The sequence below is a fragment of the Xyrauchen texanus genome, chromosome 16, assembly GCF_025860055.1.
Source record: "Xyrauchen texanus isolate HMW12.3.18 chromosome 16, RBS_HiC_50CHRs, whole genome shotgun sequence".
Taxonomy (NCBI): Eukaryota; Metazoa; Chordata; class Actinopteri; order Cypriniformes; family Catostomidae; genus Xyrauchen; species Xyrauchen texanus.
This window is the reverse complement of record NC_068291.1, coordinates 38,961,782-38,987,779: the sequence shown is the minus strand read 5'-3', so window position 1 is coordinate 38,987,779 and position 25,998 is coordinate 38,961,782. Positions and strand designations below refer to the sequence as shown.

Genomic DNA, 25,998 nt, shown 5'->3' with positions numbered 1-25,998 from the left:
CACCCTAAATCCAATTTAATTTAGCACTATATGTGCCTAAATGTGAGTAGTACTTACATTGATTCTTTGTCATTCTGCAAAGTAGGCTTGTTATAGAATAAAGCTTATTCACAAAACTCAATGCTAAGAGAGCACAAAAGTCTATACAAAAATCATATTTATTTTTCCATAGATGAATAGATTATTACTACTAACTAATGAATCCTTGAAGACAGACCTACAGTGAGCTCTGAGGTTGTTAATCGATAGACTATGCTAATCAATGGTTTACTAGAGGAATTCATGGTGAGAAACTACATTACCCATGATCCTGAAAAGAAAAGATCCACCAATCAGAGAACTGCGGCAAATAAACTGCGAAAGAGTTCTGCAGAAAACGCCCACTCCCATGACACAACCTAGTCAGTCTCCCTTCATTCTCAAATTACGTACATATTTGTGTATATTTAAACATTTGCAATACACTTTAAACATATTAATTCTATACTTGTAGCAATGACTTTAAATCAATAGTTTTAATGATTAAACGTACATACGTAAAATAGTTTTTAATGATTAAAATGTACAATGCTTCATGGGATTGTAGTTAATTCGCTTAATAATGACAGTAAATTATCTTGTGCCTTTGTCTTTTTGTCAGATTTTCAGACATATTTCTTTCTGCTTCAAATCAAAGTTTGTAATGTAATGATTTACCTCAGAAATGGTTGGTTTGGATCATGGCTTACAACTCTTTTAGGAAGTACTTTATGAAATGCCTATGAAAAAAATGTATGTGAAAAATACTTCTGGAACCTATATGGTAGAAAAAAGGGTGGGCCCTGCTGCCCATTAATGTTGTGCTACAGACTGAACATACAGCAGATGTGCAGAATGCTCTTTTCCTTAAGTACAACCAATCATTATGAATATATTTGTAATGACATACTACATATTATTTTGGAAAATAAAAGTAGTATGCAATTTGCATTCTATGCAGAGTACTGTATATGCATTTTCTATGTTTCTATGTATTTCGCCACTCGAGCGAGAGAGGCCGCGTTAAAAGTGTGTCTGTTTATGTTAGTTTCATGTGGAGTTTCTTATTAAACTTTATGTTTACTGTCCAACGGTTGCCATCTCCTGTTTGCCAATCCTGAACCTGATACAATAATATTGCTGCATACTGCATACTGTTTCAAATGTTTTGAAAATAACAAAGTACTATGCAATATATTGAATGTATGCACTGTCCAGTATGGCGTAAGCAAAAAGGTATTCCATTCTGAAAATACACTCCATTTATCGGTGAGAGAAAATATAGAGTTCAAATATAGAGGAAGAGAGAAAACAGTCATGTCAATAAATGGATTATTGAAATGAAAGAGTGTGTGTGAGAGAGAGAGAGAGAGAGAGAGAGAGAGAGAGAGAGAGAGAGTAAGAAATAGAGTTAGATAAGAGGACTAGAGTACATAAAATAGATAGAGAAAAGGACAGAAACAGCAGGAAAAGAAAGTGAAAAAACAGATATAGAATGAGTGTGACCCTCATGGGCAAACAGCTGTATGAACAGTGCACATATGTGTGTGGGTGTATGAATTATAATACTGCCATGTGACTGGGTATATGTGTGCAAATTGTGTCTGTACGAAGATGATCACTTGTGTATTCTGCAGTCGTATACCGCACAACCTGTAGTCTGAATTTTCATTACATCTTGTGTACAGAAAGTTTGCTTATAATTCTTTTCTCTGGTTCACTTCCCTCTCTCTCTCGATGTTCCCTTTCCCTGTCAGAGGGAAATTAAGCATGACTGCCTGATTTACTTTGCAATATATAAACTCTCTTTGGAGAAATAAACAGATCGGCTGCATAATGAGGTGTTTCATGAGTTTCTCTGTCGTTGAGTGTGCAGAACGGGGTTGACCCTAAAAAAACACATCTCATACTCAAACACCGATGAGCTGAATGGATTCATGAGTCGGTATATGTGAATATTTTGGCTTGGGGAATGCTGTCTCCATTTGTTTCATTAGGCTATCGGTGTAATGAATGAGTGAGGTCATTTAAATGGGTTTAAATGAGCACTGATTAGCCGAGGTTGATTGTTTAGTTGAACGTCTTCTAAAAGTAAATGTAAGATGTTACTTTTGGCTGATGTGTAGTGAGAAGTTTACATACACTTAAGTTGAAGTCATTAAAACTAATTTTTTAACCACTCAACAGATTTAATATTAGAAAACTACAGTTTTGGCAAGTCTACTTTGTCAAATCAATCCCAGAACAACAGCAAAGGACCTTGTGAAGATGCTGGAGGAAACAGGTTGAAAAGTATCTATATCCACAGTAAAACGAGTCCTATATCAACATAACCTGAAAAGCTGCTCAGCAAGGAAGAAGACACTGTTCCAAAACTGCCATAAAAAAAGTCAGACAGTTTGCAAGTGCACATGGGAAAAAGATCTTACTTTTTGGAGACATGTCCTCTGGTCTAATGAAACAAAAACTGTTTGGCCATAATGACCATTGTTATATTTGGAAGAAAAAGGGTGAGCCTTGCTAGCCAAACAACACCATCCCAACCGTGAAGCATGGGGGTAGCAGCATCATGTTGTGGGGCTGCTTTGCTGCAGGAGGGACTGGTGCACTTCACAAAATAGATGGCATCTTGAGGAAGATAATTACGTGGATATATTGAGCAACATCTCAATACCTCGGACCCCAAGCATGCCTCCAATGTTGTGGCAAAATGGCTTAAGGTTAACAAATTCAAGGTATTGGAGTGGCCATCACAAAGTCCTGACCTCAATCTGATAGAACATTTGTGGGTAGAACTGAAAAAGCCTACAAACCTGACTCAGTTACACCAGTTCTGTCTGGAGGAATGAGCCAAAATTCCAGCAACTTATTGTGAGAAGTTTGTGGAAGGATACCCAAAAGGTTTGACACAAGTTAAACAATTTAAAGGCAATGCAACCAAATACTAACAAAGTGTATGTAAACTTCTGACCCACTGGGAATGTGATGAAAGAAATAAAAGCTGAAATATATAATTATCTCTACTATTATCCTGACATTTCACATTCTTAAAATAAAGTTATGATCCTAACTGACCTTAGGCAGGGAATGTTTTCAACGATTAAATCTTAGTTTAAATGTATTTGGCTTAGGTGTATGTAAACTTCTGACTTCAACTGTATTCTTTGGATGACTGAATTAGGGTAAAGTTAATTACTTTAAGTGTAGTTTTTAATCTAAACACATTACCATGGGAACATATGGGATATTAAACAAACATTAGACAATATTAATAATGAGAATGTGATGAAAGAAATAAAAGCTGAAATATATAATTATCTCTACTATTATTCTGACATTTCACATTCTTAAAATAAAGTTATGATCATTTATACATATTATAATATGTTTGTAATGTCACCTATAGAAAACTGTATTTAATGCCTATATATAATAATTAATTTATACATATTATAATTCATACATATATTGTAAAATTATAATAATAACTTAATAATAATATAATAATACTTTAATAAACTAACTCTATGCTCCAATTTAACACAAAAACATACAAATGAAACTTTTTGTATGTATTTTTAGATAATCTGTGAACAAATAATAATTAGCAAAAATTAATATTAATTATGATTATTAATTAATTATATAATTATTTAAGTTGTGCTGTAAAACTTGTGTTGGGACACAGGTTCTGATGACCTGAACTGCTCTCAGCCTGACTTTTGCCCTCAAACACCATTACACAGTTTGGCTGGCAGTCATGGTTCAGTAGGGACAAGCTGGTACAGACAAACACAAAACACAAGTTAAACCAGGAACTCTTGAACCATGTTTAAGACAATGTCACAAGTATTGTGGGAGAATAGATAATTTCAACTAGATGTTATCATGGAAGATGGTATGATTTATCCTAAATTAGGTATTTTGTGGTAAAAGATCTGGGAATGTAATCGAAAGGTTCTAGGTTCGAACCAAGCATAAACAATCCATATGTGACCTCCATTGTGCCCTTGAGCAAGACACAAGAGGACAATCCCTGTAATAAGTATAGTTTTCACTCACTGTCTAAATCTTACAGCGTACTTTCTTTTAAATCTAAATAAATAATTAACTAAGACTGTAACAACTAAATAATAGAAGATAAATCATCTATAACTAATTAATTAACTAAAGAAACAAGTTGCTAAACTCAGAAAGCAAGAATACAAGTTATCGTGCTTGCCAACAGGTAATTTGCCCATTAGAACAAGACGTGATATAATGTAAACCTGCTGCCTCCCTCTCGCCCTCTCTCTCTCTCTCTCTCTCTCTCTCTCTCTATTAAATTTTCAATTATATTCAATTTAAAGTTTATTAGCATGAAGGTGTTTTCATACAATATTGCCAAAGCATTAATGCACAAAACAGATAATGACAAGACACATAATAATAATAAAACAGTAACAAACAATAATACAAATATAATAAAAATAAGGTGCCAGGTAATGAATAAAATAAAAAATAAAAATATAATAACAATATAAACTATGCAATATAAAATAAGCATTTAACAAGACATTATGAATATAAAAAAATACTGTAACCAAAGTCCATTAAGGCAGTAATTTGTTTCTGAGGGTGTGCACTTCAAAAATGAATTTTGCTGCAACTGATGCATGATTGTCCTCCCCCAGTAACACTTGCATTTTATCTGTTTCTGCTGAACTGGAAAACTATGGCACGAGGTTTGAGTCTCTTTCTCTCTCTCGCTCTCTCCTCTAATGGAAAGAAATTGATACTTTTATTCACCAAAGTGGCATTCAACTGATCACAATGTATAATTTCACATAATGTAAAAAATTACTATTACAATTTGAAAAAAATATTACTACTTCAAAGAGTTCTCATCAAAAAATCCTCCACGTGCAGCAATGACAGCTTTGCAGATAATTGGCATTCTAGCTGTCAGTTTGTCCAGATACTCTTCCTGTAGCATTTGCCATAGATGTGGCTGTCTTGTTGGGTACTTCTCACACACCTTACAGTCTTGCTGATCCCACAAAAGCTCAATGGGGTTAAGATCCATACATTTCTTTCCCAATTATATGTTGTCCAATGTGTGTTTTTCAAAAGTTTCTTTTTCTTTGCAATTCTTCCCATAAGGCCGCACCCCTGTGTCTTCTCTTTACTGTTGTACATGAAACTGGTGTTGAGCGGGTAGAATTCAACGAAGCTGTCAGCGGAGGACATGTGAGGTGTCTATTTCTCAAACTAGAGACTCTGATGTACTTATACTCTAGTTTAGTTGTACTTCTGGCCTTCTATGTCTCTTTCTGTCCTTGTTAGAGCCAGTAATCCTTTGTCTTTGAAGACTGTAGTGTACATCTTTGTATGAAATCATCAGTTGTTTGGCAATTTCAAGCATTGCATAGCTTGCATTCCTCAAAAGAAGGATTGACTGACGAGTTTCTCAAAAACAAACACAAAGACAATGTTAAGCTTATTTTATCAGAACCAAATAGCTTTCAGCTGTGTTTGATATAATGGCAAGAGATGTTCTAGTGCCAAATTAGCAATTTAGCATGATTGCTCAAGAATAAGGTGTTAGAGTGATGGCTGCTGGAAATGGGGCCTGTCTGGATTTGATATAAAATGACTTTTTTCAAATAGTGATGGTGCTGTTTTTTTTACATCAGTAATGTTCTGACTATACTTTGTGATCAGTTGAATGCTACTATATATATATTATGTAATCTAAATGCGACTGCACGTACACATGCATGGATGTTGCATTTTGGCTTCGCTATACACAACACATATCAGTTCAGAGGCAAAAAGGTCAGTAAAGAGTTAAATGTTCAACAGACAGAGTCATGTGACAAAACAACATGGTGTCGGTCACATCTGAGTTTGTATTTAGGAGAAATGCCAACAAAACTGCATCTGGTAAGAAACTTAGGTAATACTGTCAACTAGCCCTCTAACCCTTTCGGTTGCCAGTTGACGCAGTGCTCTAGTGCCACCGGATCGAGCACTTCCTCTGCTTTGCAATCCTCAATCAGCAGCGGGGACTCCTTGACAGTGCATCCTTCCTCCTTCCTGGGTTTCAGCACCAGTGTAAAAGTTCAATGATGGCAAAGGAGGAAGCTGGTTGACAATCCACTGTAATCTACACCAACATAAAATAAAATAACAGGGAGCAAGGGAGCATCCTATAGCTTTCAAATGAAGCCAAGTGTATTCAATCCAAACCTCCTATCAAAAGTTCAGTTTTAGGCTGCAAATAATGTTTGAGCCACTCAACATGTTTGTAAGTGACTGAGAAACATATAAATATACTGTGTGTGCCTTCTATGTATTCTATAATCTCCAAAATATGTTTGAATATCCTTCATGCCAATTAGTACTCCATTGTGGTTAGGACTTAAAGACATGGTTAGGAAAATGTAATCACATGCACACAAGCATGACGAACGAACACAGAAATGATAAATCAGTAATGAAAGCATAATTAGCCTCTGAAAGTGAACAGGAATACACACTGTCCTTCTCTTCCAGTCTCCTACTAATACATCGGAAGCCAATCATAATGCTACAGCAACAAATGACTGCTGTTTGTCATGGTCTGGAGGTAAATTCAACATTGCATAAGTACAGTAGATTACAACAGGCCCACCCAGACGAGGGGAAACACACAGGTCTTGCTCTCATGGGAGAATCTTTTTGCGTCATTAATATTTCTCGAAGACATTTAGCCTACAACAAAATCTAGAGGCTTGATTCAACCTCACCAGACTTTGTGAAATCATAGCACATATCTAAACAGCAATTTCAGCATCTGTCTTGCTTGCTTTGTTTGTTCACTGTAATTCCAGAGGCTCATAGAAGCGCAATGTTTCCCATGGATGTTGAATATGGAAGCTGTGCCAGTTTAATGGCCCACACAGTGAGGAGAGTTCTTTATCTTCTAATGTGAGATATGTTGCTCTTCTACATCCATATTTCTTTTCTAGAAAACCATAATAGCGTGTTTTCTCTACAGGCACTTTTATGTCAGAGGGGTGGATTTAAAAAAAAAAACTAACAACGTTGCCTTTTTGCCCTTTGAATGTTTTGGAAACTTTGAACCATGTCTATCTCATTAAAAGCCTTTAACGTATATATATATTTTATGTTTGTAGCCATGTCCAAAGCCCAAACTTTCAAACTTAAAATATAAAAAAAAAAATGATCACTGTCAGTCGATTACCATTTTTTATTGTGATTATCCAAACAAAGACTACCACAGTATAAAGATAGAAATGCATTAAAATAGCACCAATTAAAGTACCATTAAATGTTCCATAAACTCGAATTGGGAGTCTAAAAGATTACTTTTAATCTGCCTTTATGTGATATTTGGAGCTTGAAAGGTCTGGTCACCATCCACTTGCATTGTAAGGACCAACAGAGCTGAAATATTCTTCTAAAAATCTTAATTTGTGTTCAGCAGAAGAAAGAAAGTCACACACATTTGGGAAAGCATGAGGGTAAGTAGACGTGGTGTGTGTGCGTCAGTGTAAGGAATCTGGGCAGACACATTACAAATGTTCCACCCTCCCAACAAGTGTTTATGCTGGTTTATGTTGAATTTACGGCAAATGTGTTAATTGCGATTAAGAAAAAATTTACACGTTAGCGCATGTGATTAATGAAACATTTTTAATGCGTTGTTTTTTTTAATCACAGTTAAGACATTTACCGGAGAGCTCTACAAAAAATATTAATGAAATATTAATGTTGTATTTTTAAAGTATGATAACTATGAATACTTTTTAAAAATGACAAATCAAAACAAATAATTAAACTATGTATATTATATATGAAAAACCATATAGTATATCCTATATAATAAACCATATATACTGTTTTATATTATGTTTTGTTATAATTTTTAATTATTTAAATAATTATAATTGTATTTGGGGGCCTTTCTGAGCAAATTTCAATTAACTTATTGTAAATAATTGACACAAATTTACACATGAAATGCAGGAGATTGTGGTGTATTCTGTTTATTTTCCCACAAATTAAGAAATTAAAATACACACACACACACACACACACACACACACACACACACACACACACACACACACACACACACACACACACACACACACAAACATGTATATGGTGTGCATCACTTCCAATCAAAATGTCTTATTATGCAAAAAGTGTGAAATGTGTAATCCCAAAAGGTGTCTTCCATTTTATCCCAGAAGCACCCAGTAATACAATCCCCCATGATTGTCCCACACATTTTACTATCTACAGGAAGCACCCCAGCAACAGGCAAAACTCTCTGGGCTCTGATGATTGTACTTTACACGCCAGTGCTTTTGATAGAGAAGAATTTCTATGCTCCGTCTCAAGGGGTTCCACATCAGTTCACTTTCTGTGTATCATTAAACCACAATTATCATTTTCTATAAAAGAATAAATTAAATTCTAATCAAAAGTGTAATCTTTGAGTAGTTTTTTTTAATGACAGCTCATTTGCATTCCAATCAAAATGTATATCCACATTCAAAAATATCAAAGAAAGTAAATCAGTTCAATGGAAAAAAATAGGGTTTACACAGCAAAAAGTGGAATTGTCAGCTGTATGAAAACAAACCTATGCTGATTTGACAAAGAGGACCCAAAGGTGGTAATGTGAGTTCAACTTGTCAAAATGCACATACATCAAGGCATCAACTAGTACAATCTTGTAACAATTCCCATTTTTCTTTCTCAAAATGACAGGCCTTTTTATATTGTCATCATCAAACACTGATTTATAGATTAAATCAAACTGCAATTCCATAGTCAAAATAAGCTTCTCACAACACACTTTCTCTTGAATCTAAATAAATAATGGTTGTAACCAAAGGTTTGAGTTAAAACTGCATATATGTTTTATATGATATAATGTTTTTGTTTTAAATGAGCCATATTCTACACATTTGTAGCATTTACTTTCATTTTCTTTCTTTGTTATTATTACCACGAAATGTCAAGGCCTCCTGCACCACTTCCTGCACACTGCTCATCTCTCAGACCCTTCAAAACAGGCTGTATTTGCTACTTTAAATGATTACCCATTAGGATTAGCTAAACACTGCAAACACACAGTTCACACTGACTTCCATCAGAGCAGGCATGTTCCTGAAAATTGAATAGATGTTAATATGTAAACGTGGACTGACATACAGTATGTTAATTTGCTCATGGTTGTGATGTCAATATATATTTCCGAATTTGGAATGTCTGGGTGGACTGGAAAAGGAAGCTTTGCTCTTTGAGCCTTACACAAAAGAGTATTTTGAGTACTAGAGTATAGTTTGTCTACAAAGTAGATTGAATATATATATTTTTAAAAAGCCAGTAAATACTGTGTACCATGATATGTCTTCTTTTAGCCATTTAAAATAGAGACCAGTTTGAGCTTATCACAATTGAAATGAGCTGTTAGCTAAGATGTTTTCTGCAAATATACAAGACATTTAGCTAAAGGCAGAGCATTGAACCTGAGTGAAACTCTCTTTTATAGTTCCCTCAATTCACCCATAAACAGCCCCTAGAACTCATCTCTCCTCACCTACATACACACAGGCCTAAATTCAATCTTTACATGAGGTCTCTACGTAATGTCACAAGAAATTATATCTCATTAAATAAGTCGGTACTTGTAGCCCTAAGCACAAAGTGATGTAAACAGGAGAGTAGCAAAAATGAAATGGTCATGTACAAAATTGGTTAATTAGAGAATATGTAGACCATCAAGATTTCTTTCACCAGGGTTCAATAATAATGATTATTGCTGCTGGCCTGTAGTTAATATTTTATTTTATTTGCACTCCCAATGTAGCTGGCCCCACCACAAAAAAATGCTAAATTTTATTTTTAGAATTTTTTTTATATGTGTCTGAAAAATATATGCATATTATTCTTTAAAAGGTTTGCTTTGTTTACCTCAAAAGAAATGAGTTTCAAAAAAGTTATTAGGTCTATCATTTGCCATGACAGCTATAAATTAACACACACACTTTTGGCGCAAAAAGATACAGTGCAAAACATTTCTGATTTGTTTATAATTGTCTACTCATTCTAACTCATGCTTCTAAGACAATAACAATTCCAACAAAACCATCTAAGTTGGCCATCTTGAAAATTTCACTTTGGTGGAGCAGTATGTACAATAACAATATTAAGTGCATTACAGAAAACCAAATGTTTGCAAGGCATAAAAATACAACTACATGATCAATGAAAATAAGATGTGTGCTGATAGTTCTGCCAACTGGCCCTCTCTCACACTGGCCCATTGCCTTGAACACAAAATAATACCAAGCTAAGGAGCCCACAACATGAGTAGGCAAGGTGAATAACAATGCTCTGTGGTCATTTATGGTCTTTCATGAATGTTTCCAAATAATGGTTGTGAAGGTAGGCATTAACTCACAAACAAATAAACCTCAATCTCCTGTTGGCTCAATTTACTGCATTTGCACAAAATTAAAGACTGATACAACTGATGCATGGATGTGATGATGTCAACATAAGCCATCTCAATGCTTTGAGACATAAGTGCAACCTCGATTTGCAATTGCAAATCACAAGTAAAACGTTTGGTTACGTATGTAACCTCCGTTCCCCGAGGGAGGGAACGACACGTTGTGTCGGAGAAGCGACACTAGGAGTCTCTCTTGAGCGCCGATATTCACCTCTGACCTATTGAAAAGGGCCAATGAGAGTTGGCAGTCAGTATTTGCATACCCCGCCCCCGCATACGGGTATTTAAGCGGGGCAAATACGGAAGTTTAGTCAGGATTTTTCTGAGGAGCCGGAAATGGTCCGGCCACAACAGTGGCTCGGTTCAGCGACATGGCGGAGGAAAGTCACAACGTGTCGTTCCCTCCCTCGGGGAACGGAGGTTACACACGTAACCAAACGTTCCCCTTCTGTCGCTCTCTCCACATTGTGTCGGAGAAGCGACACTAGGGGACCCATTCCAATCTTGCCATGTGCTGAACCGTGTACGTGAACTGCCGATACAGAGGCGGGCAGAGATTCATCCAGTGCCGCGCATCGTCTGTACCTGGCTGCACGTACCCTTCCCCAATGCCCCATACGAACATCGGGATCCTTCTAGTTACACTGAGCGGGGAACAAGGCGATGTTTGCCAACATGGGAACGGGCCAGCCTGGCTGGGCCTCTTTTCTCTCTATGTTTCTCGCATAGAGCAATCACGGCCGGGGCCCTTACACGCATATAGGGAAGGGGTCTTACCCAGACCCTGCGGAGACCACACCTGCCCTTTTTCTTGGGGAGGAAAAGTGGTAGACACGTCACACAGCCGTCTTAGGGCTCGTGTGGAAAGTATGGTGCGGTGGTAGATCCAGCCTCGAAAGGGGGGAGTTGCTACAGCACGGTGACCGGGGCAGCTGTAACTGCCTAAGGGAGACACGGGGGTCCGCTCGTAAGGGGACAGAACCATGGAAATACACACAGGGGGAGTCCGAGCAGGAGGCCTTACCTACAGAGCACCTATACCAGTACAGGGTAGCCATCAGGGTACCCGCAGTGGCTTGGGTCGGCGAGTTCCTCTGCTGAACCGCGGACCCGGAGGGCTGGGGAGGAATCGACCAGGGTCCCGACTCGGAGTGGGGCGCCCTGGGAAAAAAGGCACACTACTTAACCTTGACGTCAGGAAAAGGGCGCTGGGCGCAAGCGATCCACCCGGTCGGTCAGTCTAAGTGTTACCGAGTTCTACGGGCTCGGACCTGACAAAACACGAGACGCAACCGACTCAACGCGGCAGTTGTAAAACCTCGCGAAGGTGTTGGGTGTTGCCCAACCCGCAGATCTACAGATGTCTGCTAGGGAGGTGCCCTTGGCCAGTGCCCACGAGTACGCAACACCCCTTGTTGAGTGAGCTCGGACCCGCAGGGTAGGGGCACGGCCTGGGTGTGATAAGCCAGTGTGATGGCGTCAACAACCCAGTGGGCGAGCCTCTGTTTGGAGATGGCATTCCCTTTCTGCCGTCCCCCAAAGCAGACAAAGAGCAGCTCAGAGCGTCTGGTGCTCTGTGTGCGGTCCAGGTAAATGCGCAGGGCACGCACTGGACATAGCAACGAAAGGGCTGGGTCTGCCTCCTCCTGGGGCAGCGCTTGCAGGTTCACTACCTGATCTCGGAATGGTGTGGTAGGAACCTTGGGCACATAGCCCGGTCGCGGTCTTAGGATCACAGACGTATCTGCTGGACCGAACTCCAGGCAAGTGTCGCTGACAGAGAACGCTTGCAGGTCCCCGACCCTCTTGATAGAGGCGAGCGCGATCAGCAGGGCCGTCTTATGAGAGAGGGCCCTGAGTCCAATTGATTCAAGCGGCTCGAAGGGGGGTCTCTGGAGTCCTGCCAAGACTACTGAGAGATCCCAGGAGGGAACTAGGCCTGGCCGGGAGGGATTCAACCTCCAGGCGCCTCTCAGGAAACTGAGGATCAGGTTGTGCTTACCCAAAGACTTGCCGTCTACAGGATCATGGTGGGCGGCAATGGCGGCAACATACACCTTGAGGGTGGACGGGGACAGCCTCCTGTCCAGCCTCTCCTGTAGGAACAGGAGCACTGACTTGATCGCGCATCTCTGCGGGTCTTCAGTTCGGGAAGAACACCAATCTGTGAACAAGCGCCACTTTAGGGCGTAAAGGTGCCTGGTAGAGGGGCTCTGGCTTGGTTGATTGTATTCACAACGGTCGCCGGTAAGCCGGCTAGCTCTTCCGCATCCCGTCCAGGGACCAGGCGTGGAGGTTCCAGAGGTCTGGGCGCGGGTGCCAGAGCGTGCCCCGTCCCTGAGAGAGGAGGTCCTTTCTCAGGGGAATTCGCCAGGGAGGAGCTGTCGCGAGAAGCCTGAGTTCTGAGAACCAAGTCCGAGTGGGCCAGTAGGGGGCCACTAGCGTGACTTGCTCCTCGTCCTCCCTGACCTTGCACAGCACTGGTGCAAGAAGGCTCACTGGGGAAATGCGTACTTGCGCAGCCCCGAGGGCCAGCTGTGTGCCAGTGCGTCTGTCCCGAGGGGAGCCTCTGTTAGGGCATACCAGAGCGGGCAGTGGGAGGTTTCCTGGGAGGCGAACAGGTCTACCTGGGCCTTGCCAAACCGTTCCCAAATCAGCTGGACCGACTGGGGGTGAAGTCTCCACTCCCCGCCGGGCAGGTGTTGTCGTGATAGCGCATCCGCTACGACGTTGAGCTTGCCGGGGATGTGAGTGGCACGCAGCGACTTGAGTCCATAGGAGGAGACGGCGGGCGAGTTGTGACATGTGGCAGGAGCGTACGCCGCCTTGGCGATTTATGTACGCCACCACCGTGGTGCTGTCCGATCACAAGAGGACGTGTTTGTCCCGAACTAACGGGAGGAACTTCCTGAGAGAAAGAAGGACAGTCAGCAACTCCAGGCAGTTGATGTGCCAACGCAGCGGGGCCCCTTTCCAACGGCCCGCTGCTGCGTGCCCGCTGCACACGGCACCCCACCCGGACCGGGAGGCGTCGGTTGTGACCAGAACACGTCGGGACACCTGCTGCAGGGGCACTCCTGCCCGTAAAAAGCAGAGGTCTGTCCAGGGTTGGAGTGTTTTGAGGCAGGCGGGGGTGATCCTTACCCGATGCGTGCCGTGGTGCCATGCTTGTCTCGGGACTCGAGTCTGGAGCCAGTCATGGAGTGGTCTCATATGCCTCAACCCCAGTGGTGCGACCACTGCGGAGGACGCCATATGCCCCAGGAGCCTCTGGAAAGGTTTTAGAGGGACCACTGTGCCTGGCTTGAAGGAAGCGAGGCAATCCAGCACCGACTGAGCACGCTCGCTTGTGAGACGTGCTGTCATTGAGACTGAGTCTAACTCCAGCCCGAGAAAAGAGATGCCCAGTTGACCTGAAGCCCCAAGCGGCTGAGGTGCCGGAGCACCTGGTCTCTGTGTGTGCATAGTAACACTCCAGAGTGTGCTGGGATGAGCCAGTCGTCGAGGTAGTTGAGAATGTGGATGCCGGCTACTCGTAGCGGGGCAAGGGCCGCCTCTGCGAACTTTGTGAAGCGCGAGGGGACAGAGACAGGCCGAAGGGGAGGACTTTGTACTGAAACGCCTGGCCGTCGAACGCGAACCACAAGAAGGGTCAGTGTCGTGGCGAATTGAGACGTGGAAGTACGCGCCCTTCAGGTCTACCGCTGCGAACCAATCTAGATGCTGAACGCCAGCCAGAATATTTCTCTGCGTGAGCATTTTGAACGGGAGTTTTAACAAGGCCCGATTTAAAACTCGCAGGTCCAGGATTGGTCGTAAGCCGCCGCCTTTCTTGGGTACAATGAAGTAAGGGCTGTAGAAACCCTTCCTCATTTCGGTTGGAGGGACGGGCTCTACCACGCCCTTGGCTAAGAGGGTTGCGATTTCCGTGCGCAGGGAACTGGCATGCTTGCCGTGTACTGCGGAAAAGCGGACGCCCCTGAAGGGGGGCGGGATCCGGGCAAACTGAATTGCGTAACCGGGTCGAATGGTCCGGTGCAGCCAGCGTGATGCATTGGGAAGCGAAAGCTACGCTTCCCAGATCTGCGCTAGGGGCACCAAAGAGACGAGTATTTTGGACGTACCCGGTGGGGCCTCGCAGCGGGGCGGAACAGGTAATGCAGCATCGGGCGGCTTTGTCACGGCCTCAGGCTGAGGTGCTGAGAATAGACTCAAAGCACTTACCTTGCCCCGCGCACCCGGCAGGGGGCGGGTTCGTGACTGAGGAGGAGGTCTGATGCTGGCGTCCTCTGGACTCTTCTGAACAGGCCGGCCGGGGGACAGTCGTGGGCAGGCGGAAGGCGGGATCGCCGCGTCCGGTGTACCGGGGCTGTCGTAATCTGAAAGCAGATTGCCGTGAGAATGGCATTTGCGGGCCAGGTGACCCAGAGGCAAAGGAAATAGCTCTTATTGAGAATGTGGGTACCACAGCCCCCGTCAGGGGGTGTGGCAAATGAAAAAACAAAGGATTCTCCTCCCGGCCCTCCACCAGGGGACGGAGCGGTCTTACCACCTCCGGAGCTAACGTCTTCGGCTCTGGGTCGGCTGTCTCAGGAGCGGCTTGGGAGCCTTCCGGGTCCTAGAGGGGATTCGTGAGACAGGGGGCATGCGCCACCTGCGGGGTGCTCGACGCTGGGGCTGAGAGCTGGGCCCGGGTTGAGGCGGAGCAGGAGCTGGTTACTTCACAGGGGGATGCCCTCGGCGGGCAGACAGGGCAGGGCCCGTAGCGGCAGGTCTGTGGCGGGGCATGATGCTTGAGAGGTGGCCTCCGTCTGCTTCTTCACCGCGGAGAACTGTTGGGCGAAGTCCTCGACGGTGTCGCCGAAAAGGCCAGTCTGAGAGACAGGTGCGTCCAGGAGGCGGTTCTTGTCGGCCTCACGCATCTCGACCAGACTGAGCTAAAGATGGCGTTCCTGGACCACTAGGATGGCCATCGCCTGTCCGAGTGCCTGCGCTGTGGCCTTCGTCGCTCTCAGGGCGAGGTCGGTCGCTGAGCGCAGTTCCTGCAGCACATCAGGATCAGGTCCACCCCCGTGCATGTTTCTGAGTGCTTTGGCCTGGTGGACTTGCAGGAGGGCCATCGCATGCAGGGCGGGGGCAGCGCGTCCAGCCGCACTGTAGGCCTTCGCGTTGAGCGAGGATGTTGATCCTACAGGGCTTGGATGGGAGTACGGAGCGACCACGCCAGGAGATAGGGCTACCGGGGCATAGATGGTACGCAACTGCCCTATCGACCTGGGGAATCGCCCCGTATCCGTGGCGCTCTCCGCCGTCGAGGGTGGTGAGAGTGGAGCGGGTGGCACCTAGACGGGCGGAGAGCGGGGCTCTGCTCTCCACGTAGACGTCAGCTCGTCATGCACCTCCGGGAAAAACGGGACCGGGGGGATGCGAGGCCACGAACGGAGCGCTGCCCCCAGGAACCAGTCATCCAACCGTAAAGGCTGTGGGGAGGATGGAGGGTTCCAATCCAACCCCATGCTTACGGCAGCCCGGGAAAGCATATCAGACATCTGAGCGTCGGCCTCAGCCTGGGCCTGCTGGCCCGAAGGCGGCAGTCCAGGGGAGTCCTCGGCATCAGACATCACACTCTCCGATGCAGCGGCGAGCTCATCTGCTTCGGGCTCGGGAGGATAGACAGCCGGGCCGTGAGGCGAGCCGCTATCGCCGCTGGCGTGGACGAGGACCAGCGAGCGTGTCGGGAACGGGAGGTTCGCGGGGGCTACCGGCGAAACCGCACCCGCTGCCGCCTCCAAATCGCCCCCAGCGCCAACCGCATTGTCCTCAATCCTGTGGGAAGAAGGAGCAATGCGGGTTGCAGCTGGGGTGGCTTGCTTTCTGTTGAAAAGATCGGCTTTCTGTTGAAAGCAAGCCGCGACCGCAACGTGGTCATGGTCATGTTCTCGCAGTGAGAACATGAACCATCCACAAACGCCGTCTCGGTGTGATCGCGGCCCAAACACACGTGACAGTGCCTGTGGCCGTCTGAAGCAGAGAGCACTCTACCGCATCCAGGAACAACACAGGGGCGGAAGGGCATCTTGAAAAAGACGCGTTCTGAAAAGAACGTTCAACGCCGCTGTGTTTTGCTCTTTCAGAGAAATTACTCTTTTAATAGGAATTTACTCTTTTAATACACAGTGTGTGTGTGTGTCTGCGCTGTCGAGCTCAGGGCAACAATGCATGCCGTGCAATGTAACGAAAGCGCTGTTGTCGCGGTCAAGATCAACAGCATGCAGATCGTCAGAGGAAACAGGAACATTTTAATGTGGTGTGTAACTCGCAGCAAACTGCAGACAGACCATCGGCTCCGAAGAAATTTTCTGACTAAACTTCCGTATTTGCCCCGCTTAAATACCCATATGCGGGGGCGGGGTATGCAAATACTGACTGCCAACTCTCATTGGCCCTTTTCAATAGGTCAGAGGTGAATATCGGCGCTCAAGAGAGACCCCTAGTGTCGCTTCTCCGACACAACGTGGAGAGAGCGACAGAAGGGGAACAGTAGATTATTAGCACATAAACACTTATGGCCTGTTTCTCACACCATGCTATCTTGTGACATCAAAACTGTATATACTTCCACTTAGAGCATGTCTTGTAAGGCAATACATTTTAACATTTGTATTACATAACCAACTACTTATATAAGCCTAAGAATGATCAAGTTACATTGTAGTGCAACTGAGAGAACGTAGCCCTTGCAAAGCGAAGGACTGGAGTACGAGTCCTGAAGAGAATGTGAGTTGACATGTGAACTGAAAGTGTCACATTAGCACCAACAAAAGACTTGGTTTCTTAAGCAATTGCGCTTTTATTCACAAATTTGCTTCTATGACAGTATCAGTTAGGTATAAGGTTTACTTGCTTTGGGGCCTGGGTAGCTTAGCGAGTACTGACGCTGACCACCATCCCTGGAGTCACGAGTTCGAATCCAGGGTGTGCTGAGTGACTCCAGCCAGATCTCCTAAGCAACCAAATTGGCCCAGTTGCTAGGGAGGGTAGAGTCACATGGGGTAACCTCCGCATGGTCACTATTATGTGGTTCTCGCTCTCGGTGGGGCAGATGGTGAGATGGTGATTTGTGCGTGGACGCCACAGAGAATAGCGTGAAGCTTCCATACGCGCTACATATCCATGGTAATGCGCTCAAAAAGCCACGCGATAAGATGCGCGGATTGACGTTTTAGATGCGGAGGCAACTGAGATTCATCCTCTACCACCCGGATTGAGGCAAGCTACTATGCCACCACAAGGACTTAGAGCGCTTTGGGAATTGGGCATTCCAAATTGGGGAGAAAAGGGGAGCGAAATAAAAAGATTTACGTGCTTTTAGTGGCACACAGTGGACATTTCAACCGGGAACTGTCACGAACCATGAAATGTCATTTTGCAAAAAGGTCCCGACAGTCTCATATTTTTCATGAGATCTGCATAATTGCAAATGTATTCAACTATGGGCACTTTTGTTCCTGTGGATGCTTAAAACACACTTTTCACACTCACACTAGTTAATGGAACTTGCCCAATAACCATGTCCAAAAGTGGATATACACACACATCACAAGAAAATTTTCATTTTTGTCAATTTACTGAAAATTTCCATCACAATGTCTTTTCCACTAGTATTTAATAACATTCTGTCATGAAAATTACATTTAAATTTTTTTTTTTTATAAAATCCAAGCTATCATTAGTATGTATCCTAAATAGACACAATTCTCATATTTAATTTTTAGCTTTCTCTTGACTGAAACTTATGTCTCCTTGGCAACCTTGCACAATAACTTTTGATAAAACTTAAATAGTGGCAAAATGGTTGGCTGTGGTGGAAATGACACTACAACTGAGGGTCAATTGTAAACTGTGAGGCAATGTAAAATATTTTAATAATTTTCACCTAAAATGAAATGAAATGGTTTTTGATTATTTAACATTTAGTTTACATCATCATAGATATGTATGTATAAATAATTATTTTATCATAATTATTAATGATGTATTTTAATTCTAAATGTTTGAAGGTCTAAGTCTGAGACAAGAGTAAAACAATAAAATGTATATGTAAAAATGTATATGTAAAGTAAATAACATAAAGGCTAAAGGCATGGTAAAAAGTTTCCAAGACTAATGTGACCATCTTACAAATCTATTAGTTTTAATAGGAATCAACCCCTGGGACACAAAATCGCCCATGGTTGAAGAAACCCCTTAAGGTGCGTACACACTGCCAGCGACTTTGTCGCTGCAAGTTGCCAGTGGCTGGCGGTGAAGTAGCTAGTGGGTGTTCCCACTACTGGTTGCCTAGTAACGTTTATAAATGACATTCACGGATGCCATTCCATTGCTGTTGACAGCGAATCTCTTTTCTTGCCACTAAAAACAAAGATTTTGGAGGGAAAAGACTAAATATAAATGGAATCAGTACATAAAATGCTTTATATCAAAGATGAATGAGAAACCAGGTGTGCTGTTTGCCAGAGCGGCTGTTTATCTGCGGTGAAAATGCAAATGCCGGTCTGTTTGGGTCCACAAAATCCCCGCAATCTCAGATACACCTATACACGCAGTATTTTTATTAAAAATGTCCTTGTACGTGGGAAGAGACATATCATAGAGCATTGGAAAATTTCTAACAGCAAGAATTAGCCTTTCATCCATCTTTCCGTTACTGCAGGAACTGAGAGAGAGAGAGAGAGAGAAGGATCACGTGAGCTCTCCCGTCTTCTCTCCTATTGGCTGTTGCTTCCGTTAGTCGCTCCAAAGTTGAACTTTTCTCAACTTTGTCGCATCGCTGGAAACGCCCACAACTAGCGCCAATGGTCGTGACAGCTCGTGTCGCCGGAAGTCGCTGTGCTCGCATTGAAAATGAATGGTTTTGAGTCGCTGTCGCGCGCGATGTCGCTGGCAGTGTGTACGCACCTTTAATATTTCCAGGTTCTTCAGGTGTTAAAGTGAAACAAACAATCCTTGGCTTCCTAGATGACAGAGGTTGTACTCAGTAGGGCGTCAGTAAATCTTAATAGGCTTCTGCTACTAGGTTTTGTCAGGCTGCAACACAACAGACTGCCTGCCATGGGTTTACTGGAGCTAATTCTGGGCTCCGTGGACATGCTCTCTTCCCCTGATAAACGTTCCTGGCCCTGGCCCTGGCCCTGGAGAATGTTTGACAGCACAAATCCTCGCATGAGCCCAAGACACAACCACAGGGATTAACAGCAAACTGCTGCTTCACATCCAGACAGAGAAAGTGTAACACATGAGTTGACACGTCTGAGGACTTACAAACACCACAATATGGTTTGGCATTAAGTCCTCCATAGTAGAGAAACACTATTCGTTCCATTTTGTGTATAAAAACACCCTGTTATGGTTTCATACAGTATATTAAGCAAGATGCAGTGTGCATTGTTCAACCATGTATTATAAAATAAATTAGATAAATTCAAAAAAAAGCGAGGGAGAAGGCAAAGCATTGTGGCACTGGTGCAATGACACTCAGGGGCCTGTCACATTTTAATTGCTATCACCCTCTACAAAAACTATACAGTTAGAGAGAGAGAGAGAGAGAGAGAGAGAGAGAGAGAGAGAGAGAGAGAGAGAGAGAGAGAAGACAGTCAAAACCAATAACTCTATATCACCCGTATTTATTCTTACTATTTTCCATATTTTGTAATAATAGTAAAGTCATTGAAATGAAGATCATGATAAATATGATTGATGTGCAGTTACTATTGGTGAGCAAATTTAAAATCTATTGTGAAGTCTTTATAAATACCAAACAGATTTGCATGTATTACATATGATATAATGTTCTAATATAATAATAATAATAAGCAGGGGTTATACATTTTCATTCGCCATCAGTAATCTTTAAAATGTGTTTTCCCTTTTCAGAATGGTTCTTATTTGAAGTTTAAAAAAAATCTATACCATCATCCCAGAGAGTTTGCCTAGTCTTACATATACAGACATAAAGCAATTTGCCAAGGAAATCCCCTCTGTTTCGGGGCTCACAATGTGTCTTGGCAAGTTGTAAATTAGTCTCAATGAAAGCTGAATGTCTGTTGATGTGTAATTATTCCCATTTCTTTAAGCTCCTCTGTATGTGAATAGGAGCTTCCCTGAGGCATGTTCAGTGGCAGAGAGCAAATTCATAGCATGTAATCCATACACATGTCAGAATCCATATTTATGACTGCAAAGCTAATAATACAAACGTGTTTACTGTCACACAAATCTACTGGGCACTGTGAACACGAAAACAAAAGTAGTGTTTCAACATCCTAAAAACACAAGGGCATTATGAGTAAAGTTGTTTACAATTCCAACAAACAATTTAAGACAGTTCATGTGTCTCAAAAAATCAAGCTGGCTTTTTGAGAAAAGTGCAATGCATACCAGGACGTCCTACTTACCTGGGGTAAAGTCCCACCCCCAAGTCCTGCAGCTCTCCATCACTGATGCTGAGACAGTTACAGGTCACCTGCGTGAAAACAAAAACATTTTAGAAAGTTTTTTTGACGCGCCCGGTGTAGACAGCCTCAAGCCTTGCATTGTATCAACGGACACGCCCGGTGTAAACCAGGTGTCAGCACCATAAACTATCACACAGTCATGACATATGAAATATTCATGAATGAAACGGTTTAATCACGTTTTTTGAGATCTCGTCCAAGTGTGTTTAACTGCCCCATCCTGAACATATAATCAACTCTAAAATAAGACACATCCACATCCACATCCAGTTTCCAGTATCATTCCATCATGTTTTCATACACCAACAACTAAAAATAGCACAGATGGGCGAAAGAACACGTCCATGATGCATTCTCCTCTTCAGAGTTGTAACTTAACACCACGTCTTTTAAAAGCTGTTCGAGATATTTATCAAGTGGTCAAAGATGTCTATCTGTGCACGTTTATGTAGAAAAACATTTCAATCCAGACAAGCACATGATGATTACTGTGTAAGTCTTTGGATGAATCTCCCATGACAGGCCCCATCTCTCTCCTCTTCACCTGTGTGACTGACTGAGCTCTAGTGGGCGGGGTCAAGGGTGCAATGACGGAAAAATAGGCGTTGCATATGCAGATGTATTTGGTCCTTGTGACGATCCACAAATTCCAAACGAGCTGTTTTTGCAGCTTGGTTTAAATAAATGCTCTTTTTTATTAAGGAGGAGGTTCTGTTCTGATTCTGATGTTTTTATAGTACAATGACCTCTTATATTCCTCATGGCATGACCCCTTTAAAATAAAATTCCTTTTTGTGGCGCACTACAAAATTAACGGGATAACAGGGTTGAATACAATTGGATATAATTTCACAAGGAAAAGATTATTAAGTGACTTTATCACACTAAAATCATGTTAACATGCATATTGTTTACATCTTGTGCCTATACTTTTGAAACAGTGAGTATTTTCAAATGTATGGATTGGCCCCATTCACTTTCATTATAAGTCCTCACTGTAACCCAGATGTTTGCTTTTTATTTTTTAGCTTAACTTGTTGAACCCCAAATATTTCTTTGAAGATACTGTATATTGTGGCAAATGACAAAAAGTTTTATGTCACTGACGTCAGTGTTGGGGAGTAACGGAATACATGTAATGGGATTACTTATTTCAAATACAAGATATAAGTAACTGTATTGCACTACAGTTACAATTTAAATCATTGGTAATTAGAATACAGTTACACTCAAAAAGCATTTTGATTACCGAAGAGATTACTTTTCGTACTTTCGTATAAGTATTTTATTGTTATTTGTTTAATTTCATATTTAGTCCTTTCAGATGGAAATCATTTATCCATATAAATGATGTGATCCAAAGTGCATTTGAACAGCGGTGAAACACTTTCTTATGATGTGTTGAAAATACTGTTTTCAATACTTTATTGTAAAATCAATGTAGGACAGGTCATTTTCTGTTACAACACAACAAATTACTGTGAAACAAATTTACTTGAATATTACACTGCATTATGGGAAATGGTGTTTCGTTTGAATTCACTATTATGGTATTTAATGTTCCCTTGGGATGGGACCATATCTTATTTATTTCTAATTACATTTCTCGCGGTTGGTGCAATTGTGTTTAAAACACAATTTATTGTACTGTAATGTATGGAGAAAATAGTATATTTAATGATTGACTTTATGTCGCCCCATGATGTATAAACTACACCATATGATGCATTTGAAAGTAAAGAAATAGTATCATTTTAAATGAACAATGAGGAAGGGATGTTTGCAAAGCTAGGCTGTAATACAGTTGGTTTTATTGCTCATTAACTTTTTATCATGAGATGTCAATCAGGCATGTAAGACATCAACACTCAGCATACAAAACTCAATGAAACAAACTAACACTGTACATAGAAATAAAAACATACACTGCCATTCAAAAGTTTGGGGTCAATTGACTGAAATGTGATCTTAAAAATCTTTTGATCTGAAGGTTTATACTGAAATTTTTTTAATGACTTGTGTAGACAAAAATATAATTGTGTTACCACATTCATTTATTTCATTTGTTTAAAAAGCATCCCAGGGTGATTCCTCAAGAAACTGGTTGAGAAAATATCAAGAGTACATGTCTGCAAATTCTAGGAAAAGGGTGTCTACTTTGAAGATGCTAAAATGTAACAGTTTTTATTTTTATAGAATTTTTTTGTCACAACATAATTACCATAGTTCCATTAATGTTATTCCATAGTTTTTATGATTTTACTTGTATTCTAAAAGGGGAAAAAAATTATAATAAAGAATGAGTAAATGACCCCAAACTTTTGAACGGCAGTGTATAATTATTGTGATTCTACAGCACAGCACTGCTACATTACAGTAATTTATTGGTCCTGCTCACTGTGAAGTCACAATACACAGTTGTCTTTTAATTTGAATAAAGTGTAGAAATACTGTAAAATATAATGTGAAATTGCTGCAACTAGTAGCCAGAAATTTACTGTAAACTCAGACTAAAAAATCTTAAAGTGTGGGATTAGAACGACATGACATATTTAGGTGAACTTTCCCTTTAAGAAAAACAGACTGCAAAATAATATTAATCTCCTGAGGGAAAGTAACCTAAAATGTGACCCAACCGAGTGTAAACATCCCCTCAAGACCAGCTAAGACTGGTTAACTTTGTTGACTCTAATTTACTATATGCAAGTGAAGTCTGATTTTATTTTATTTTTTTCCAATTCCAGTGAAGAACCATTGAAAAACAATTCAAACTACAGTACCAAACACATAGGAATAAAGGAAAATGCTGATTAGCAGGCAAAAAAACTCCCAGAGAGTAGTCTTCATTGATGTTATTCTATATGTTGTCTTTGAAAACATATTTCTAGCACATGAGTAGATACTTAATGGCTAATATGAGCAGAGCTGTTGGGAAGACTGGTGGCTCTTCATGTGGCGCCATCACTGACTCTTTCATATGGGGAATATGAGATGGGTTTCATAAGGTGTTACTGAACGACTGCTTGGTCGCGGTCTCACTGACGACAGGTTGGCGTTTGTGTTAGTGTGCATATGTCTGAGGTTTGGTGGCGTCTCGGCCAACAAAATACACTACACAATCAGCTAAATGTATCCAGAATACAGAACCAGGAACTTTATAGAGCTACCTTGTATTTTTGACATGTACCATCACAATATCATGATATTCTTTGAAGTACCTTGGAGTACCATGTACTGTAAATATCATGAAACATGAATATGGTATTCATTCATTTACAAGGTATATATATATATATATATATATATATATATATATATATATATATATATATATCAACATATCAAGGCATTACCATTATTTTTGGACATGTATCATGAGGATACCATGTTTTTGCACCATGATATTATTTGAAGTACCTTGGAGTACCATGTAAATACCATGGTATATGAATATGGAAATCATTCAGTGCCATTGTATATATCAACAAACTATTGCATTACCATGATTTTTGGATATGTTCCATCATAATACCATGGTATTCTCTGAATTACCTTGGAGTACCATGCAAATATCATTGTATATGAAAGACAATCATTCAACGTAGCATATTAAAAGCACTATGCCATTAACACCTAATACAATCACTATACCATGGTACCACCCACCTGATCAATATTATAATACCAGTCTAAAATGCAAAATGACATGACATATAAATAACAAAAACATATTCATTCTTCTTTTTAAGTTAACCTTTCTTTAAAGTCTAAAAACTCACATTTGTACAATTCTAATGTCAGTAATGTTATTTCTGATCACTTAAAATATGTGGCTCGCTTTCAATTGTCTTAAAAACAAAGGTTGAACAAACCTCCTTTTGTAAAATAAAACCAGACACAAGGTTTGAATATATCCGCTCACCCTATTTGGTTGACTGTCACTTCATTCTTCACATATTGTTTTTGACATTCTGAAAACAGAAAAGTATGTAACGCAGGAGAAATTGACTACCATGCTTTTAACAAGAGCCAAAAAAACAAACATGGACTGGAACTAGATGATATTGGATAAATAAGTCAACATGAAACCATTGAGACCAGTTCATCCAAACAGACCTCTGTAAAATAAAAACACATACATTGCATATTTATCTACTCTGGTAAGAGGCAAAGATGAAGAATTTGGTCAAAGAGAAACACGTTATATTTCTGTGGAGGTTGAGGAAATCTCATGTTGAAAACATATCCTTTTCATATTTCACCAAAAAACTATATAATAATATATAATCTGAATATTGTTTCTGCATTTATTTTCATGAAAAGCAAGAAAAATGCCATCCCAAATTCCCATTACCGTAAACCATCCGTAAGATTTCCTATTTATTTTTGATTCTCATTGGTAATTTTCACAAGATTTTCTATGGAATGATTTTCCGGACATTATTCAAAAGGAATTGCAAATTGTATTTGCAATTGCGTTTTCAATTTGTGGACGCATAAAATGTGACATAATCCAAACGCAATTGCAAATCGCGCATTACCGTTTGCATTTTCGTTTAGCTTAACGCACAGTGACTGCCAGATTTCAAATGGAAAAGCAAAGTCCGCTTTGCAACTGTGTTTCCCATATCTTACGAGTTTTGGCCCTGTCATATTTAAATAGCAATTTCAATTACCATGTCTGCTTTTTCACTTTCTCAGTGTCGCGTATGTAGCCAGCCAAAACTCAAGTGGAATACTAATTCCCTTAGTATTTCCATTGATGCCTTACACGGAAACCTGTCAATCAGGGTCAAGGGTGGGATTATGCTATGGGGCGTGTTTGTCTTGGGAAGAGACGTCACTCACAGTCGACGGTCAAGATCAAATAAACCGGCGTCTGTTCAGGGCATCACCTCTTTATTTATTTTGTATTTATTTTAATGTTTATTTGACAGGGACAAATGCATA

At 41.4% G+C, this 25,998-nt stretch overlaps 1 pseudogene; it reads right to left on the bottom strand.

Moving 5' to 3' along the window:
• Positions 1-25,998, bottom strand: part of LOC127656775 (histone-lysine N-methyltransferase SMYD3-like) — a 226,002-nt pseudogene that overhangs the window by 31,438 nt on the left and 168,566 nt on the right.